Source organism: Macaca fascicularis, chromosome 15 (assembly GCF_037993035.2).
Source record: "Macaca fascicularis isolate 582-1 chromosome 15, T2T-MFA8v1.1".
In the NCBI taxonomy this organism is placed as follows: Eukaryota; Metazoa; Chordata; class Mammalia; order Primates; family Cercopithecidae; genus Macaca; species Macaca fascicularis.
Genome location: NC_088389.1, coordinates 11,961,073 through 11,977,023, shown reverse-complemented (window position 1 = coordinate 11,977,023; position 15,951 = coordinate 11,961,073). Strand labels below are relative to the sequence as shown.

At 57.3% G+C, this 15,951-nt stretch overlaps 1 long non-coding RNA gene across 5 annotated transcripts; it reads left to right on the top strand.

Moving 5' to 3' along the window:
• Nucleotides 1-1,296: 1,296 nt before the first annotated feature.
• Nucleotides 1,297-13,247, top strand: LOC107127514 (uncharacterized). 5 transcript variants are annotated; one of them, XR_010581397.2, is made up of 5 exons: nt 1,297-7,600; nt 8,879-8,945; nt 9,405-9,572; nt 10,084-10,482; nt 12,347-13,247. It is a non-coding gene; the product is annotated as an uncharacterized lncRNA (long non-coding RNA). The 5 variants fall into 5 exon arrangements; XR_006692803.3 differs by having other exon boundaries at nt 9,802-10,482; XR_010581396.2 differs by having other exon boundaries at nt 9,405-10,297; nt 10,382-10,482.
• Nucleotides 13,248-15,951: the final 2,704 nt, after the last annotated feature.

Sequence of the window (15,951 nt, the reverse complement as noted above, 5' to 3'; positions counted from 1 at the left end):
GAGGCAGTCCTTAAAAGTGAAGGTATTTTTAGCTGGAAAGTTTAGCAGAAGAAAGGCTGCGTCAGGCCTGAACGGACCCGTCATCCGTCACAGGCCGGCCTCGGAAAGTGGGGAAGAAACCCCAGAAAGGCTTGAAAAGCCGTCCTCCCATGTGGGCGGGCCCCTCCCGGGCTGTCGGGGGATGTGCGAAAGTCATTGCGGCTCAGGGCTCTGCAGCCCCACCTTCAGCTTTTCCAAGTGTAAACGGAGCCTTTCTGCCTTGAACAGCTGTGTTTTTCCTTTACTTGGAGCGGATGCAAAGTTCGGAGGCTGTCCGGGGGCCCTCCTCTCTCCCCCTCCCCCAGATGCTCAGCCTTAGGCCTTCTGCAGGGTGTGGAGCCTGCGGGGTCCTGGGCCTTTAATGGGGGCTCCAGACCCTCTCTCCACAGCCACACAACTTTGCCAGTGATGCTGGGAGCCAGGAGAGGGCCTTGGGTTTGTGCAACCCAGATTCAGACTCACGTGATCTCCCTAACTCCGGCCCAGGGACTTGGGGCTTCCCTGTCCTCTCTCCTCCCTGCACGCCCAGCCTCTGGGCAGGCACACGGCAGCTGCATGGTGTTGGAATTCCAGCTCCTTTGCTGAGGGAGGTGGTGGGAGGGGCTGGGTGTGCCAGGCATGTGGGGCCCTCGGGTGTCCACGGCTTCTGGGACCCCCCTGCTAGTTTCCCACGGATTTTCCCAACCCTGACTCTTCTTGGTCAAACCCTACTTATGTTTCCAGGCTCATTTCAAATGCCACCGCCTCCAAGAAGCCCTCTTGGATGTCCAGACAAGGGCACACACTCCCCCTTCTGAATTCCCTATGGCCTTTCGTCTCTTCCTTCCTGGTATCCTCCTGACCCCACCTGACAGGATGTGTCCCGAAGGAAGAAGCAACGTAGCTCTGAAGCACACAACCCTGGCGTGGAATCCGCCTCCTCTACTTTTTTTTTTTTTTTTTTTTTTTTGAGACAGGGTGTCGCTCCGTCGCCCAGGCTGGAGTGCAGTGGCGCCATCACGGCTCACTGCAGTTGGCCTTCTGGGCTAAAGCAACCCGCCTGCCTCGGCCTCCCAAAGTGCTGGGACTACAGGCGTGAGCCACAGCGCCCGGCCTACGCCTCCTCTACTTCTTAGCTTGTGATCTGGGGCAAGTTTCTTATCTACTCCAAGCGTCAGTTTCTCCATCAGTAAAAGGAAAAAATAACACAGTCTTCCCTACTGGGTTCCTGTGAGGATTCAGTGAAGCGACACGTGGGAAGCCCTAACCCCGTCCTCCGTAGCGAGGTGCCCGTCCTCCTGAGAGGAGCCCGGCGAGGCCCTGTGGCTGAGACTCGGGCACCTGGCTCGGCTCTGGCCCCCACAGAAGACCTTGACTCCTAGTCTCTGGATTCAGACCTCGCCTGCAAAAACAACGTGACCACACCAGCTCAGCCTGCGCCACCAACTGCTCTGAGATGAGGCGTGAGGTTCCCTTTGGAGGTAACTCTGGGGAAGCGAGAGTGGCGGCCGGTGTCACAGGGCCACTGCACATGCCCTGAGGCTCTCCGCACCTGCCTGGAGCTGGATTGATGTTTTGGAGGACCTGGGACGCAGCAGGCGAGCTCCGGCACCCGCAGACCCCCTTTCTCTCATTTCACGTCCCTGGGCTGCAGGGGGAAGGACCCTCTAGCCTGGGCAACATAGTGAGACCCTGTCTCTACAAAAATATTTAAAAAATTAGCCGGGCATGGTGGTGCATGCCTGTAGTCCCAGCTACTCGGGAGGCTGGGGTGGGAGGATCACTAGAGCCTGGGAGGTCAAGGCTGCAGTGAGCCATGATCGCAGCACTGCACTCCAGCCTGGGTGACAGAGCAAGACCCTGTCCCCACCACCAAAAAAAAGGCCCTTGTTAGTTTACTTGGGAGGAGCTGGGCCTGCAGTGAGCTGGGCAGGCATAGGCCCTGTCCTGGTGCTCACTGTTCTGGGGTGGGGGTGCAGACGAGCAGGCAGAAATTCTACTATGGTGGGGTACGGGCTCTGATGGCCATAGGGGGCAGGTGTCTAAACACGGAATGCTTCCCGGAGGAAGGTGCATTTGAGTCAGACACCTGTGCAGTTAGTGGGAAAGTGGGATGGCCTGGATGGTCTGAGCCCTGTTGGGGAGAAGCAGGAGCTGGAGCAGCCTGGCATCTTTGAGCATCTGAGGTCCAGCCTAGCACTCATCAGGGCATAGCCAGGAGCAGGGCAGGGGCAGGGATTGGCAGGACGGAGACCAGGTCAGGCTGGGCGGTGCCCCTGTCTGCATTGTGGCTGCTGCAGGCTGATGGCAGGAAGTGGCAGTGGGACTCCAGGGGCCACTGGGAGGCAGGGCAGGGGTGCTCAGGTGAAACATGGCAGCAGCCCTCTGGAGTTACAACCGAGGGCTGGAGAGACGCAAGGGATTCTGGAGAGAATGAGGAGCCAGAATGCTCGTGACATGTGGGGTCTGGGGAAGGGACGGGAGTGGGGGCCTGGGTTCCATGTCTCCATCGCCCTCCTGCCTTCCTGGGCTGCCCAGGGGAGGTTGGGCTGAGGCTGACCGTGCCCTTGCCAGTCTGTGCCTGGGCTTGGGGACTGTTAGTCCGGCAACAGCCTGCATATCTTGAGTGTCTGTCAGCTTTTTCTGGGAGCAAGATTCCCAAGCAAGCCCTGGACACCCCCAAAATGTACACACCTCTCTGCTCTGTTCCCAGCTCCTGCTGTCTCCCCCAAAACACACAGCCCTCTGCTCTGTTCTCAGCTCTGGGTGTCCCTTCTGCTCCTGCCACCCCCCCACCCTCACCTTAGATCAATCACTGTCCTGAGCTGCTCTGAACACTTCGTGTTACTTTGAGGGGTGTGAGACCTGCACTTCTCAGCAGTGTGACCCGAGTTTGCCCCTGGGCGTCTCCGTTTCCTCCTCTGGGAAGTGGGCTCACAGCAGTCCCGCCCCGTGCAGGGCTGCTGTGCAGGTGGAATGGGAGGAGCGAGGCAGCCCTGGGTCAGTCCCGCCCCGTGCAGGGCTGCTGTGCAGGTGGAATGGGAGGAGCGAGGCAGCCCTGGGTCAGTGCCTGGCTCTGGACTCATCAGGACCATACATAGGGTTCCTGGTGGTCGCTGTCTAATTCGTGGACTGCTGGCCTACGAGCTGCCCTGAGTGACGTGTGGGGTGACGCCGCCAACACCTGGCTGCAGAGGTCCCTTCAGGGAGGACAGAAGAGCCTTGCAGTGAGAAAGCCTCTTAGGAAAGTGAGACTCAGTCATTAGAGATCACTGTATGGATGACAGGCTGCTGGGGCTGGACCTGGGGCAGGGGGCGTCAGGCGGACCCCCATCCCCAAGGCGCCCAGCTCATCCTGAGGGGGCAACCACGGCCCCTGTTCCAAGCTCCCCCAAGGATCCGTGGGTGGCCTGAGCACCGCCCACCTCACCCTCTCTCCCGGCCTGACCCTTCCCCACTCCTCAGCCTCTGGTTCTGCTCTCGGCAGATCCCTCTGCCCAGCCTTCCGGAACTCCTCCCATCTTAGCCTTTTCCTGGGGGCACAGATGTGCAGCTCCATGCCTGTCCCATCCTCTAGGCCAGAATTCATTCATTCATTCAGTCGTTCAGCACCACTGCCTGAGGGCCCACCTTGAGCAGGTCCCACGCTGGCTGACGCCGGCATGCCAGAGACCCCGGGCCGAACACACAGTGCCACCCACAGAGCCTGAGCAACGTTTGCTGCAGGCGGTCAGTGAAGCCCCCAGGCGGGGAGGCCGCTGCAGGGAGGACTGAGCGGGCCTCGAGGGAGTGAGTGGCTGGGAACAGAGGGGAGCAGCCTTCCCAGGGAGGGGACAGCGCGTGGAGAGGGAGAGGGGACTGAGGAGAGGTGAACAGGCGTCTCCCGCTGTCTGAGGAGCTGGAACCTGGTCTGACCCAGAGGGCACCCCGGCATGGTCCGACCCAGGTGGCGCTTCTGCCGTAGGCTTTGGGAGGGCAGGGGGAGGGGAGGGGAGCTACAGATCCCCTGGCTCCAGGCGACAAGGACCTGATCTCAGGTGGGGCTGGGGGACACTGAGCAAACTGAGAACTACTCCCAGGCCTGGGTGGAGGAGCCCAGGGTCTGGCCTGCCCAGCGTCTACAGCCCACTTTGCCAGGGAGGCCCAGGGCTGGTGAGGGCCCAGCTGAGGTCCTGCCACCACCCCTGGCAGCAGCTGAGCTTGGGGAGGAAACCAGGTGTGGCTTGGGGACATCACTGCTCTAACTGCCCGCAAGGGGTGCATCCGGGGCAGGCCTGGCCAGAACAGGGTGAGGAGGCCTCTCTGGAGGTGATGGGGCCCCTGTGTCTTCCTTTCCTTCACACGCCTGGGCCTGCAACCTTACAGAGGCCACAGTGTGCCCTGTCTGTCCTCATCAGCTGCAAGCAGGAGGCGGCCTGGCCGTAACACCGGCCTGGGAAGGCCGAGCACATTTCAGCAGCCTCATGGAAAGTTCTGGCGTTTATGACAAAGGATTATCTGGTGGTGAAAGCAGATCTGGGATGGTGCTTCCTGCCCCCCGCCTTCTCTCTCTTCGAAAACAAAATCAGCCACACATTTTGAAAGCTGGGCCCTTCTGGGGTGGTTCAGCCAGCCCTGAACTAACGGGGAGGCTTGTCCCACAGAAATGACGCAGATTTTTCCAGGGACCAACGCACCCTTCTCTTTCCACCTGAGGGACACTCAGTCTCAGCCTCGAAGCCAAAGGTGGGGCTGGGTGGGTGCTGTGATTTAGGCTGAATCATTGTCATAGTTGTAACCAATTGTAACAACAACAAACACGGAAGCAGCAGCAGCTCACTTTGCTCTAACAGGCTTGTTGCATCTGCGCTAAGTCAAGGTGTAGTTCTTGTCAAGGAGCCTTCCAGCCTGTGCTTGTTTGCTTCTCCTGATGGGGACCTCACTACCTCGAGCAGCTTTGTGTGTCCCTCAGACGTGTGTCCAGTGTCCTGCTGGGGGTGCTGGCCCCCGATGTGCCTCTTTTGCTTTCAGACAGCCAGGACCTCGGGCTGCAACAGCCTAAACTGGCTCTGGCGTCTTACACAGCAAACAGAGGAACTGGAGGGACAGCTGAAGCTACTGGAATCCACGGGGAGGCAGGGAATGGTGGAAGCCACGGCCAGTGGGGCAGCTGGAACCACAGCCCAGAGCCAAGCTAAGGGTGCACTCTCAATGATCTCCATTTGCCCAAAATTCGAAACCAGAAGGAAGCATTTGATTGGCTGAGCCAGGCACAGGCCCCGCCCTGGCTGCTAAGGGTGGAGGAGGCGGGAAGGGGAGGAGAGGAAGGCGAAAGGAAGGGCCGGGACTGCCTCCAGCAGGGTGAGCTGGGGCCCCAGGCAACCACCACAGCCACCCATTTCCTCCCCGTTTACTGAGCTCACCGCGGGCCAGGCCACCAGGCCAAGTTGGACAATGTTTTATGTGACACCGCCTCGTCCCAGGGTGTCTCCTCTCAGCACCATAACCGCGCACACCCCATAATAAGCAGTGGGCTAGCTGGAGAGGCAGGAAATTGCCTTTGGGGTCCCATTGTGGGTTCGCCTCATCTCTTGTGGGTTCGCCCTTTTATGGCGTCAGCCTCCCTGCCGGTGCCTCTCTGAGAGGGACTCAGCAAACCAGTATCTTGGTACCAACGATGGTGCAGAACAACTCTTCCCTTTCCTCCTTTGGCATCAAAGACAGAACAAACCCAGATGACATCCATCCCGGAAGCTGCTCCCAGTTTCACTGGACAATGAGGAAGGGAAACGGGAAGGAAAGTGGGGTGGCACTGGCTGGGCTGATCTGCAGACGAGGAAGCAGAAACCGTCCCGAGGGAGGAAGCCAGGCCACCGGACAGGGCCGAGGTCTGTTCCCTAGGATGACAGAGCACACAGCACCTCAGTTTCATCTTTCAAATCCCATTATTTGGCTGGGTGTGGTGGCACGCACCCATGGTCCCAGCTACTCAGGAGGCTGAGGTAGGAGGATCGCTTGAGGCCAGGAGACGGAGGCTGCAGTGATCTGAGATTGTGCCCTGCACTCCAGCCTGGGCAATAGAGTGACACCTCAACTCTAAAAAAAATATATTCCACAAATTCCACTATTTAGCCTGAGAGGCAGTGCAGCAATGGTTAAGAGCATGGACCTGCAGCCAGAGAGATCTGCGCAGACCTCCAGCTGTGTGACTGTGGGTGAGCGACTGAATCTCTCTGAGCCTGTTGTCTCACCTGCAAAACAGTCCCGGGGCATTGCGGTGAGGGTGAAGTTGGGTCACGTAGATGAGAGGCGCCGCCCAGATCATCTTCCGGAAGGACCTGCGGCCCAGCTGCAGGGCGTGGTCAGCAGACAGGCTCAGCTCTCAGTTCCTTCAGGGTGGGTTGCAGAGATCTGCCTCGCCCAGGCCATGTCTGAGGTTGCTGGGCTGGTGGAGGGCTCCTGGGACTGTGCGTCAGTTCAGCTCCTCCCTCTGCCCAGTCCTGCCACCTCCCCATTCCCTTGCAGGTGCGGGCCACTGGCAAGCATGTTCATCCATCCTCAGCACCCGCCACCCCAGGAGCCAGCCTGCATAGCCAGGCATGCGGTGAGCCCTCTGTCAACATCCCGTGACTGCATTGTTATGATGAAGCCTGCCCTAGTGCATCTATTAGGCTGGAAGGCAAGTAGATGAATTCAAAATTGGGAAGAAGTGAAAAGCCAGAGGCAGGAGGCGCTCGGGGCATTTACCCTCAAAACGGCTGAGACCTCAGCAGCCCCAGAGCCGGGTGAGCCTGAGAAATGGACATACATTGAGGGAAGAGGAAAAGCCGAGAAAGAAGCGGTTTGAACGGGGGGTGATGTCACCGGTTACACGCGTGGTTTCTCGTGGTTTAACGCGGGTCCTGGAGATATTTGCAGAACCTGCGCTCAAATGCCAGCTTCTTGCTGGCGATGTCACCGCCCATCCCGGTTCACGGGGGCAGGTGACGATGTCTCACACTCCTCAGCATGCACGCCCGCGTGAATCAGGGCTTGGGGGAGTGGGAACTCGGACCAGAATATCTTGGTATTTAGTAACACAGGAAAGGACACGGATGGGAAGCTGCCGCTAAATGCCTAGCGAGAGCCGCTCACGGGGGGCTGAGGGGATGTTGTAAGTAAATTCCACGCAGCCACCCCATGAACCCCTTGAAACCGGCCGTGGAGGAGCTCGCTGGGTGATGGTCAGGGCACACCTCGGAGGCTTCTCAGGGGGCAGGAGGGTGGGGACAGGCTCTGGGCTGCCTCTGGGGAGACTGTGGTTATCTGGGGGTGTCATCAATGTGGGTTTGGTGGAAATCGCCTGTGGGGAGATGACTCCAGGAAGAACCCAGGAAGCAGCTGTGGACCTCTGGTGGGTCGGTGTCCTGGGTTCTCCGCTACTGTGTTGTGTCCTAGGAAAGCAGGGGTGACGTGGAGCATATCCCACCGCCCGCTGCGGCACCAGAGCCAGCCCAGGAGCCTCCCTTCTCCAAGAAGGGCTTGGAGGGGAACCGTGGGACCCCACAAAAACCATCCCGCTGGCTGGCTGCAGAGGAGTCGTGAGGTTTCATCCTGCATCCAGGCAAGTTATTGGCAACAGGAGCACCTATCCGTGAGCCCCGCTTTTGGGCTCCTCTGGAGAGCTGGGGTCTCCTGGTCTGGTTCTCCCATCCCTCTTACTGCCACACCGACTTCCTACACGACAGAGCCAATCACGCCACGGCAGGGCCGCCTCGGGAACAAGCTCTTTGTCCTGGGCCCAAACCCCCCACACCTGGTGCCAATCTCCCTTCGCTACTCCCGACCCGCCGGGTGACCAAGCCGGTGGAGGTGACTGGGTGGCCACTGAGCCCTCATCCAGTCCCCAGGTATTGGCGGCCCCACAGGCCAGATCCCAGCGAGGTGACACGGTCCCTGCCTTTCAGTGCATGGGGAATGCAAGACCATGCCTGGCACAGGGCCCTACTCAGAGCGGACGGGTGTTCTGAAAGCAGAAATCCCCCCTCGCACCCCAGGGTGTCAGGAGACACAGTTGGGGACCACAGAGAGGGCAGGGATGGAGACTATCAGGACTCCAGGCTAGGAAGGAGTGGCCAGGCTTGGCGTAAGCTCCTACAGGGGAGCCAGGCAGGTGCGCCAGCAGCAGGGCTCGGGGCCAGGGGCGGCCAGCGTGCCCTGCATTTGACGCCAGGGCCATTAGAGATTGATGGGGAGTGGACTGGGGTGGCTGGCAGTGGATGGGGCTGGAGAGTGGGAGTCTGGAGGGGGCCGGAAGGGGTCATGGGGAGGGAGGTGGGAGCCAGGCGTTGCACTGGGTGAGGGAGGCCGGGCCGCCTGCCCCTGAGATGCCCATCCTGACAGGCTGGCCGTGGGAGAGGCTTTTCTTGTCCATGGTGTGTAACTTCCTCTGCAGGCCTGTGGGCTGCTGCCTGGCAGTTGACAAACCTTTTACCTGTCTTCAAAGGCCCCAAAGGCCCCAGAGGCCTCTGAGGAACTTGGTGCACACCCCCTCCACCTTTCTTTTTTGAGATGGTGTCTCGCTCTGTTGCCCAGGCTGGAGTGCAGTGGTGCGATCTTGGCTCACTGCAACCTCCGATTCCCGGGTTCAAGTGATTCTCCTGCCTCAGCCTCCCAGGTTGCTGGGACGACAGGCACCCACCACCACGCTCAGCTAATTTTTAGTAGAGATGGGGTTTTACCATGTTGGCCAGGCTGGTCTAGAACTCCTGATTTCAGGTGATCTGCCCGCCTCGGCCTCCCAAAGTGCTGGGATGACAGGTGTGAGCCACAGCGCCCACCCCGGTGTGCCTTCTGTATGCCCATTTACCGTATGCCCATTTGCCCTCTTCTGTCTCCCCAGAGCCAGCATGAGAGGGCAGCTGGTTCCTGGGGCATTAAACCCTTCAAGAGGACCCAGATGTCATCAGGTGAGGAATGTCTCACCTATGGAGGTGTTTAAAGCTGAGTCTGTGCATCTCACAATTCCTCATCTCCCTTCACTGACTGTTCACATTTTGCCACATTTGTGCACCAGCCTGCTCTTGCTCTCTCTCTCTCTCTCTCTCTCTCTCTTTCTCCCCCCACACCCCTGCCCTGCCAAACCCTTGCAGGCAGGCTGAAGCCACCATAGCACTTCCCCGTCACACTTTGGGCTGTGCCTGCTGAGAACACGGTGCACTCCTACAGAGAGGTTCTGTCATCCACCCCAGAAGACAGACGTCGATGCCACCATCGAATATTCAGTCCACGTCCCAATTTCTCCAGTGCTGGGACTGTGCCTCAGGCTGCCCTGCCCGGCAACTCTGATTATCGGCTATTCCACTTCTCCATTCCTTCAGTCCACAAACACTTATTGAGCACTTACTGTTTGCTACGTCCTGTTCTAGGTGCACAGGACACAGTGAACAAGGCGGATCAGGCCCTGCTCCCTGGCCCCCCCGCTAGCGGGGAGAGGAAGTCATCAGGAGAAGCTGGAGTCATTCCAGAGGGTGCCAGGATGTCAGGATGGTGATTGGAGTCAGGCTCCAGCTCGTTGTTGGATTTGGAGGTTGTGGGTGAGCTGGGACCTGGGTGACGAACCACAGCTGACCACGCATCTTTGCGTCCGAGTCCCAGGCTGTTCCCCCCCTGGCTCCCTCACTCACTGTCTGGGTAGTGGCGGTGCCCCAGGTGCCCAGCGCTGTGCCAGGAGCGAGGGATGGGGGAGTGTGTTGCGGTTACCTCAGTCTGCCCTGCTGTGGGTACAGGGCCTGGGGGGCCGACCACTTGGCTCTCCGCATGCAGGCCTCCAGGTGGAGCGGCTCTCAGGCGAGGAGCTGACCTAGGAACCGTCCTGGGGAGCTCGTCCTCACTTGGATGAGATCCCGGACTCGGAACAGAGGCTGTGACGGGTTGAGACTTTTGGGGTCTGCTGGGAGGGGGAGCGAGGATATTTTGCACGGGAAGAAATGCAGGACTCGGTGGCCAGAGGGCGGAGGGTGACACTTTGAAATGTGTCCTCAAATCCTTGGGCCTGCTCGTCAAACAGTGGGACCTAATGCAGCACTTTCCCTGAATGTGGGCCAGACTTGGTGACGCGCTTCTGACAAACAGAAAAGGAGCAGAGTGACGGTGGACACGCGAGACCGGGCCATCGAAGGCACCGCGGCTCGCCACTGGCCCTCCCTAGGATCCCTCACCTGCAGGGGCAGTGGCCACATGACCACATGGGAGGACACTCCAGACGCTCAGATGGGGACGTCCACGTGGCGAGGTGCAGAGGCCTCCTACCGACAGCCACGTGGGTGCCGCCACCTCAGAAGGGGAGCTGCCCACTCGGGGGCGTGTCAGATGATGGCCCCTGACTCTGTGACTGCACTTTCAGAGTCACAGAGTGACACAGGGAGACAGAGAGCCAGGCCACGAGGACGCTCCTGAATCCCTGACCCTCAGATCCTGCGGGACATTAAACAGCTAAGTTCTGGGGTAATTTTTTTTTACTTTACTTATTTATGTATTTATTTATTTATTTTTGCAGCAAAAGAGAACAAATATGGAGTTTGGGTTTTGAAAGAGGGGTCCTCTCTAGAGGTGTAAGTAAAAATGATAATCAAGTTGTCCAGGCACAGTGGCTCATGCCTGTAATCCCCAGCACTTTGGGAGGCTGAGGCAGGTGGATCACCTGAGGCCAGGAGTTAAAGACCAGCCTGGCCAACATGGTAAAACCTCGTCTATACTAAAAATACAAAAATTAGCTGGGCGTGGTGGTGCACGCCTGTCATCCCAGCTACTCCGGAGGCTGGAGCAGGAGAATCAGTTGAACCCGGGAGGCAGAGGTTGCAGAGAGCTGAGATTGTGCCATTGCACTCCAGTCTGGGCAACAAGAGTGAAACTCCGTCTCAAAAACAAAAAAGAACAACAACAAAGAAAACCAGGCCGGGTGTGGTGGGTCACGCCTGTAATCCCAGCTACTCGGGTGGCTGAGGCAGGAGAATCGCTTGAACCTGGGAGGCAGAGGTTGCAGTGAGCCAAGATCATGCCACTGCACTCCAGCCTGGGCTATACGAGTGAAACTCTGTCTAAAAAAAAAAAAAAAAAAAAAGATAATAAAGTTGTGGGTATTCTGTTTAGGTGACAGGTGAAGCGTCATTCAAGGAGGGGCCTGGGTTCTCAACAGTTCATCTCTTGATGATTGGAATACACCTGCAACATCAGGGCGGGGCTGGAGGGGTTCGAGGCGAGGAACACAGTGATAGGGAGGGAAAAGAACTCAGGCTCCAGGGTTAGAACATTAAAGCTGTTGGCTGTGACTTGATGGCTTAATCAGCCAATCAATATGGTTCCCAGGCAGAAGGAGTTGATGAAAAATGCATGAGGGGGGCTGGGGAGGCCTGGGAGAAGAAAATGAGGAAACAGCCTGCTCTGTTTGTCCAACACTGGCCAAGAGATTAAATCGGCAAGGCGGACACGGGGCGCCGCGGGCTGACTGTGACTTAGCACATAACACACGTGCGCACAGCCTTTCTCTTCATGAGGCAGAAACCCGTTCATTAAACTGCTTTTCTTGACTAAAGATGGATTTGATAACCTTTACCAGTGTTAAACACCAGCAGAAACTGAAATCATGTGGGGTGCAAGAGAGGCTGGTGGAATCGGGTGGAATCGGGGTGTTAATGATCGTAGGGAAGGCAGCCAGCAAGAGGCGAGTGGGAGGGGGCCCCAGCCCCGGCTGGGCCTTGGGTGTAACTGTGGTGAACACCACAGTCAATAACAAAGTCTGGCAAAGAGCTAGGACTCTTTTTTTCTGAGACAGAATCTCGCTCTGTCGCCCAGGCTGGAGTGCAGTGGCGCAATCTCTGCTCACTGCAACCTCCACCTCCCAGGTTCAAGCAATTCTCCTGACTCAGCCTCGAAAGTAGCTGGGATTACAGGCACCCGCCACCACACCTGGCTAATTTTTGTATTTTTAGTAGAGACGGAGTTCCACCATGTTGGCCAGGCTGGTCTTGAACTCCTGACCTCAAGGGATCTGCCCACCTCGGCCTCCCAAAGTGCTGGGATTACAGGCGTGAGCCACTGCGCCCATCCTGAGCTGAGACTCTCGGTGAGCTCCTCTGAAAGGGGACTACTGTGGATTGTTTTAAAACGCCAATTTTCACTTGACACCCTTGTGACAAGTAGGATCAAATCCAGCGGCGAGTGACAGAAAACCCGGAACATTAGCGGGTTAAACAAGATAACTTAGTTCCCTCCAGTACAACAGAAGACCAGAGATGGATGTTCAAATTGCCAGTAAGCCAGCCTCTTACCTTGCTGCTCTGCCATCCTCACCATGTGGCTTCTACCTCAGGGTCTAGAGTGGCTGCTTGAGGACCAGCCATCATGTCCACACTTCAGCCAGCAAGAAAGAGGAAGGGTAGAAGAGACCTCCCTCCTCCCACCACTCCCCTAAGGACACCTCCCAAAAGTTGTGCGTAACCTCAGTCGCACCTCCACAGCCACTCCGAATGGTAAAGAAGCTAGTTGATGAAGTCTTCGTCCCAGGCTAAAATTGGGAGCTCTATTAGAGAGGAAGAATGGAAGCACGACCACTGCGGAGGGAAGCAACAGATTCTGCCACGTCCTAAAGTTAAAATACATTCAGCCCGAACAAAACATCTTAGGTCAAAAGAAGACATTGACTTTGAGCGCAGCGCCAGGGACAGAAGGATGACAGAGGGGGAGCGTAAGTCCCCCCTTGAAGGGGGAAAATGTCACACGGCGGGATGTTAAAAGTACACGGGGATTAGTCACATAAACTGTGACATTTCAGTCGTGATGCGATACATGTAAAAACAGCAAACTTCATCCAGACAGAAAACAAAAATTTACCTGATCACATCCGAGTAAGAATTCCTCCCGCCGTCCCCTCCACCCCCGCTGCAAGGCCCTTCGTGGGGACTCTGGGCTGCACAGCTTGGGGAGGATACGCAGTTCATCGCCTTAACCCCCAGTTAACAGTGAACCAGCCATGAAACCCTGGGTTCCGAATATATACCCACTATGCGCTGAAAACCTGCCCGTGGCCAACACACACCCCATCAGACGCGTGCATGGACAAACGGCACTTTCCCAAGCTGTAGGTGCTAAGAGAGCCCGTCACAGCGGGTGTATGAGTTGGGACCAAGTTAGGTGGTGAGGGACAGAAGGCTCCAAGTCACGGTGGCTTGAACAAGGCAGAGGCTTCTCTCCTCTGTCTACACCCGGGGGTGAGTGGGGAGGGCTGGTTGAGGACCCACGGTGTCTTTAGACCCCCAAGTCTGTTCTTGACAAGTGGGCTCCATTCCCAAGACATTCCATTCCCACTTCCTGGTCCAAGCAGCAGCTCCACATCCCACAGCAGGAAGAAAAGGGCGTCCCCTCCAGGTGTAACTGTCTCCTTGGCGGGGTGAGATCACATGCCCATCCCTGGGCCTGCCACAGTGCGTATGTGGTGTGTGTGTGCATGTATGTGTGTGCACATGTGTGTGTGTGCATGGGTGTGTACATGGGTGTGTACGGGTGTGTGCATGTGTGTGGGGTGTGTGTGTGCGCATGGGTGTATGGTGTGTGCATGTGTGTGCACGTGTGTGTGGTGTGTGTGCATGTGTGTGTACCTGGTGTGTGTGTGGTGTGTGTGTGCATCTGTGTGCATGTGGTGTGTGGTGTGTGTGCATGTGTGTGTATGTGCGTGTATGTGGGGTGTGCAGTGTGGGTGTGCATGTGTGTGTACGTGTGTGTGCATGTGTGTGTGTGGTGTGTATGTGGTATGTGTGTGTATGTGGTATATGTCGTGTGCATGTGTGTGTGGTTGTGTACGTGGTGTGTGTGGTGTGTACATGTGTGTATGTGGTGTGTGTGTGTGTGCGTGGTGTGTGTGCGTGGTGTGTGTGTATGTGGTGTGTGTGTGTGCGCGTGTATGTGGTGTGCGTGTGTGGTTGTGTGTATGCGGTGTGTATGTGGTCTGTGTGTGTGGTTGTGTGTGCGTGGGTGGTTCTGACGCTAAGACCGGCCTGGATCTCCTTACTCTAGGGTGCAGTGGGGAGGGGTAGTTTGGAGCCAGTCTAATCAAAGGATGTGAACTGACCGGACACTGAGGACGAGTTCCTCCAAAGCAAATCGAGGCCTGCATCTCTGGCGTGAGTTCAGCAGCCTTCAGTGGCCCCCAGGGTGGCCCCCACGGTGTCCGGCAGGTGTCTGCTACGCCCCGGAACCTGGGAGCACGTTAGGTTACAGGGCAAGACGGAAGGAGGGCTGCCGCTGGAGAGGCGGATGCGAATCGGCGGAGTTTTGAGTAGGGAGCACAGCCTGGATTATGCAGCTGGGCCTCGTGTCGTCCCCACCGTCTTTAAAGGGGTAAGAGGGAGACGGAAGGGGAGTCAGAGTGACGGCTGTGAGGCCTCCACCCAAGCCTGCTGGCTTCGAGAAGGAGGGAGCGGCCGTGACCAGGAACCAAGAAATGAGGTCGGCCTCTAGAAGCTGGGAAAGAGGAGGAAATGGAGTCCCCCCCAGCGCCTCCCGAGGGGCGCACGGCCCTGCTGTCCCTGGGAGTCAGCTGTGCGAGACCTGCCGCAGACTTCCAGCCTCCGGAACTCTGGAATACGTTTGTCTGTGTGAACCACGCAGCATGGTCAATTATTACAGCAGCCACGGGGGAGGAACGCACTGCCCGAGGGAGGCGCTCATGGCACCGAAGCCTCACTGCCCACAGGGAGGGCCCAGCGCCTCCCACCCTGCCTGCCACACTCGGAACCACAAAGGGTCTAGTTCTCTGAAGGGCCGGCTGTGCCACAGCTCCAGCTTCTGTCCTCTGCTCTTTTTGCCTGGGTCTGTCCTTTAAGAGTAAACGTCTTTTTTTTTTTTTCTTTTTCTGAGACAGGGTCTTACTCTGTCGCCCAGACTGGAGTGCAGTGGTGCCATCTTGGCTCACTGCAATCTCCACCTCCCAGGCTCAAGTGATTCTCCTGCCTCAGTCGCCCAAGTAGCTGGGATTACAGGTGCCCGCCAGCACACCTGGCTAATGTTTGTATTTTTAGTAGAGACAGGGTTTGCCATATTGGCCAGACTGATCTTGAACTCCTGACCTCCAATGATCCACCTGCCTTGGCCCCTCCCAAAGTGCTGGGATTACAGGAGCGAGCCATCATGCTCGGCCGACTAAATGCCTTTCTAGACACCATTGCTGCTGCTCAGAGCTAACTGCTCGGAGTGCCCGGTCCAGGCAAGCCCAGCATCTCTCGCTGGGGTGGCTGTGGTTTGATCATGCATCTGCTGCAGCTCCTCATCTGAGGGGGCGCGTGGTGCTTGGCCCAGTGTACAGAAAGGGGTTGTGGGAACCTCCCAATTTCTGGTGAGAGAGGCCTATTGTACAACAACATCAGCCTGGTTGCAGCTGAGGACCAGCAGGGTGAGTGTGTATAAAGCGCGTGGAGGGTGTGTTGGAATTTAATCTCTGGGTTTACCAGCTTTTGCTACCATAGCATAGTAAAACGTTGCTAAAAGGTTTCTAAGTATCACTAGCAAGCCTCTGTTAAATACTGGCAGGAAGCCCTATTTCTTTGCTACCTTCTGCTCCTAGGAGAGGCTGTGCAGTCGAGGCACAAGGATCCAGGCTTGTCGAGCCCATCAGACCCGAGTTCAAATCCTGACTTTGCCTAGAACCTCCCTGAGCTGCAGTCTCCTCGGTGATGAAATGGGGAAGCTGCCATGAGGCAGGCTGAGGGTCACACGTTCATCCTTTTACAGGCTGTCCCGGCCTGCCATGCGCCTGTCTGCAGCCAGGACGTAACCAGCTGCCAACACAAAGTTGCCACTTAGTGAATTGGCTTCTCTTGCTGGTAGAGGCTCACAATTGCCCCTTTTTCTATGGCCCCAGAGTTTGAAAAACTTTAGAACTACCTGTCTGCTTCCTAATGAGATCCCTACTCTTTTATGCTC